Raw genomic sequence first — 4,907 nt, 5'->3', positions numbered from 1 at the left:
GAAGAGTCTAGAATTGAAGAAATTAAAAAGGTAATTTTTCTATATTTAAATATTTTAAAAATTAATTGATACCTAATGGAAAATTTCCTGCATTGCATAGTATGAAAACAATAGCAAAGAGAATTGGAGAGGCAATGGGTAATTTATTACATAGACAAGTAATAGCTTAAAGTAGTGAACATAATGATTAAGGATGTGTATGCCAAATAGAGGAAAATTGTTAAAAATAGGAATGAGTCATAAATGATAATCTAATAGCAGAAATAAAATAGTTGAATTCAACTTTTTTCACAGGGAACGATCACCAAGATAAAAATACTTGAGGCCATAGAAAAAGTATACAAATTTAAAGAACTGAAATTATATAATGTGTATCCTTTGATTATAAGGTAACTATGCTACAAAACAATAAAAAAAATCATCTGGAAAAATCCTAAAATATTTGGAAATTACCCCATTTCTAAGATGGGTGGGTTGAGGAAGATATCATAAAAAAAAGACAATATTTTCATTGAATGAACATTAAAAATTGAAGAATACACATAAAACAGGATTTGGCAGAAATATATATATATCATTAACTGCTTTGCATTCAGACCTATATACAGCTATGATCTTATCTTCCATCTCAAGAAAATAAAAACAAAACTAAATATAATTATTAAAAGATACCATGCCACTATTGTCTCGATATTTTTGCATAGTTCCGATCATGTCCCTCAAGAGTCTTTATGAAACACACTTGAAAGCTAGTGTCTCCAAAAAGATAAGAATGTGGTTCTGCAACCTGCACACTCAGAAAAATGAGAAATTATATCCCATCTGATTCAAATGTATGATATGTCAAGATCATTGTACTGTCATGTGTAACTAATTAAAACAAATTAAAAATCATATAAAAAAGATAAGAACCTTTGGAAAGACCTGGAATCATACAACTACCTAATTCCCCTGCTTGAATACCTTTGCTCACATTCTGTGTTAATAAACCTACAGACACCTCTCTTTTCTCCTGGAAGATGTTTCCAGACTATTTTATATGGAGGGGAGGATGAGCAAGTGTACCAGAGGATTATAAAGACAGATTTTTCTTGATTTCAGGATTTCTATCTTGTGGTCCATCTGGTCTTGCAGCAGGAGCATCAGTGCTAGGAAACTGCTCTGGGTGTTGCTTTCAACTGGAATAAAAATGCCACCTGTGATCAAAGGGCATGTGTTTTTTTGTCAGTGTTTGTATATAAAACTATAACAATCTACTTTCTTTTTGTTTATTTTTTATTTGTTCTTAATAGTTATAAATGGCAATATAATGTATTTTGACGTATTATTCATATATAGAGTATAACAACCAAAGGCCAAATGTTCTCTTTGATAGGCAGATACTAACTCATAATAAGAGGGGACAGTAGGGAATAACAGAAGAACTTTGGCAATCTACATTCTTAGGAGCAAGACAGTCTCAGAAATTCCTCAGTGTTTGCTTTTTTATGGTGTAACTGATTTATACACACACACACAAAGAGTATTTTAAATAAATAAGCCATACAACTTCATGAAGTGAAAGTAAAAAATCAATAGAAAAACTTTAAATATATAAAAAATTAGTAATATGCTGGCTAGAAAAACCAAGTAACAGAGAGAAGAGACAAATTCCAAATATTCTAATTAAGTTAAATTAAAAAGATTTGAGGACATATTAAATGCAATTATATACCCCAAATTTGACAAATTAGATTAGATGAATCAATTTATTAAAAGACACAAATTACAAAGAAATCACTCAAGAAGAAAAAGTTTATCTGAATAATGCTAGGTGGAATACTTAGACTGAAGTCACAGTTAACCTTAAAACAGACACACACACACACACACACACACACACACACACACACGCTTCCAATCTAATATGAATATACTTTTGAAATGAGATATATATTGAGCCCAGGACCTTGTGCCTGCTAGGCAAATGCTCTACCACAGACCTTCAGCCCAGCCTAAAATCTGCAATAAGCAGGAAGAAAAGATTAACATTAAACAGAGACATGAGATGGGAGGGAAAGGGAGAGAAAAGGGAAATTGCATGGAAATGAAGGGAGACCCTCATTGCTATACAAAATTACATATAAGAGGTTGTGAGGGGAATGGGAAAATAAACAAGGAGAGAAATGAATTACAGTAGATGGGGTAGAGAGAGAAGATGGGAGGGGAGGGGAGGGGGGATAGTAGGGGATAGGAAAGGTAGCAGAATACAACAATTACTAATAGGGCATTATGTAAAATTGCGGATGTGTAACTGACGTGATTCTGCAATCTGCATTTGGGGTAAAATTGGGGGTTCATAACCCACTTCAATCTAATGTATGAAATATGATATGTCAAAAGCTTTGTAATGTTGTGAACAACCAATAGAAAAATAAATTAAAAAAATAAAATCTACAATACACTTAAGGCAGCAACAATGCAAGTTTTTCACACTCCTTGACTGTAGAAGAAAAAGGATTCTTCTTATTTTATCTGTTCAGTATAACCATTCTCTCAAGAATAGAAAAATACTTTGATCAAAAATAAAATTAAAATAAATACCCATAATCAATAAAGATCAAAAAGTCCTCAATAAAAAAAAACTTAGAAATGGAATCCAGCAATATATAAACTGGATGATATATTGGGATCAAACTAATTTATCACAAGTAAAGTCTTGTTCAGCATTTGAAAATCCATCACTCTAAGGACAAATTTCAACTATTATTCATGATAAAATGTCCCATCTGTGGGAGAACTGGAAACTTCCCAACTTGATAAAGGGTATCATAAATTAAAACAAAACCTGTTGTGTACAATTGCACTTATACATGATGAAGTTTTGAATGCTTTACATCCCTGAGACTAGGAACAAGATACTGATCCTCACCAGCACCACTCATTTGGTATTATACATGAGGGCCTACTCAGTGCATGTGACCAGATCAAAGATTAAAAGGTGTAAATATTGAAAAGAAAGAAATGAAAGCAACATTAGATAAACAACAGACTATCTACATAAGAACTCCAAACAGGAAGTTCAAAAAAAGCTACTAAAAAAAAAAAAAAAAAACTATTTGTAGGGCTGGGGTTGTAGCTCAGGTGGTAGAGTGTTTGCGTAGCATGTGTGAGGCACTTGGTTCAGTCCTCTGTACCACATAAAAACAAATAAAATAAAGATATTGTGTCTGTATACAACTAAAAAATATTTTTGAAAAAAAACAATTTCTAGTGTACAACCAGATATATGAAAAATTGTGCTCCATTTGTGTAATATGAATTGTACATTCTGCTGTCATATATAATAAATTAAAAAAATATATAATGACTGAGTTCTGTTTGGAAACACAGGGAAAAGTCTGCATGCTCTACAGGTAGGAATGGACACCCAGAGGACATTCAACCCCCAAAGCAGCAGCCAATGATATATATCAGTGGAGAATGTCACAACAAAAATGAAATAAAATCTAGGGATCCAATCAGATGCAGAGAATATGAAAACAGAATAATGCACAACAAAAGAACTGAAAGATTGGTGGTTTGTGATGCTCAATGAAACATGGAAATTCAGAGGAGTGTCTTCCTTTGTACTTGAATTTGACCCTTTAATGTTTCTCATTATTATGTAGCTTTTCATTGAGCAAACTTATCTTATGAATACAACTATATACATATGATTCAATTGGATTTCATTTTCCAAACCAAGTTGTGTTTATTTATCAATAATTTGTGTAAAAATTTTTTTGTTTAATTAAATGACTTAATTAAAAAATGATTAAGTAAAAAAAACAACAAACTATTTCTAGAACAAATGAGTGAGTTTATAATGTTCATGGAATATAATACTAATATACAAAAAAATCAGTTGTATTTTTATTAGCAGTGGACAACTGGAAATTGGAATCTAAAAGCACATTTTATGATTTGTAATAATAAACAATAAAATGCATATTAATCTAATCAATATGCATAATAGTTCTATGTTGGAATTGATACTCTTTCAATTTCAAAAAAGAAATAAAAGAAGATGTCTTATGGTCATGGATTAGAAATCTCAATATCTTTAGGATATTATTTTTTTTTCCAAATAAGTCTAAAGATTCAATATGTCAATCAAAAACTGAAATTTGAGAAAAAAAATATAGAAATCAACAAACTCATTCTGAAATTTATATATAAAAGAAGAAAATTACAATAGCCAAAACTATTCTTCAATAAAAGAACAAAACTGAAACACTGACAATATGTAAATTTGTCACTGTCACTGCCAAGCTGGGAATCAAGACAGGACCCTGAAGGCCAACACAATGCAGCACATGCTGAAAGGCTAATTACTGACCACAGCCTGGAATGCCCTTTGATTTGATTTGATTTTTTATTTTTTTATTTTTTTTTACATTTTAAAAAATAAAATGGAAATGAAAATTATAAAGAAAAATGAGCCCTACAAAGCCTAAAATATGTATCCTGCGGTCCTTTACAGAAAAAGTTTGTTTCGTAGAAGCAACATAACACACACCTCAATCAATGGAAGTAAATGGATAATACAGGAATAGGTACACATAGACTCAACTGTTTGTAAGGAATGAAGCAAAGACAATGCAATGTAAAGACCAGTGTTTTCAACTGGCTATTCACATATTGGCAAAAAAAAAAGAAGAAAAAATTTAAGTCCAATTTTACTATAGTCCAAAATATAAAACCGAAACCTATAAAATTTGCAGAAAAAATGTATTAATAAAATTGTGACATTGCTTTAGGCAAATGTCACTTGAATAAGTTATCTAAAGCAACCCAAAACAGAACAAGCAAGACAAATTGAATATTAAAAGATATTATCTATAAAACAAGGCAGCAAAACTCAGACTAGGAGAAAATATTTTGAA

General features: G+C 30.9%; 1 pseudogene across 1 annotated transcript; it reads left to right on the top strand.

Moving 5' to 3' along the window:
* The first annotated feature begins 3,401 nt into the window (after positions 1 to 3,401).
* LOC308635160 (DNA-directed RNA polymerases I, II, and III subunit RPABC4-like) lies at positions 3,402 to 3,577 on the top strand (annotated as a pseudogene). Its single transcript has one exon. The product of its transcript is annotated as a DNA-directed RNA polymerases I, II, and III subunit RPABC4-like (transcript).
* Positions 3,578 to 4,907: the final 1,330 nt, after the last annotated feature.

Source organism: Spermophilus citellus, assembly GCF_964194105.1.
Source record: "Spermophilus citellus genome assembly, chromosome: 16".
Taxonomy (NCBI): domain Eukaryota; kingdom Metazoa; phylum Chordata; class Mammalia; order Rodentia; family Sciuridae; genus Spermophilus; species Spermophilus citellus.
This window is presented reverse-complemented; position numbering and strand designations above follow the sequence as displayed.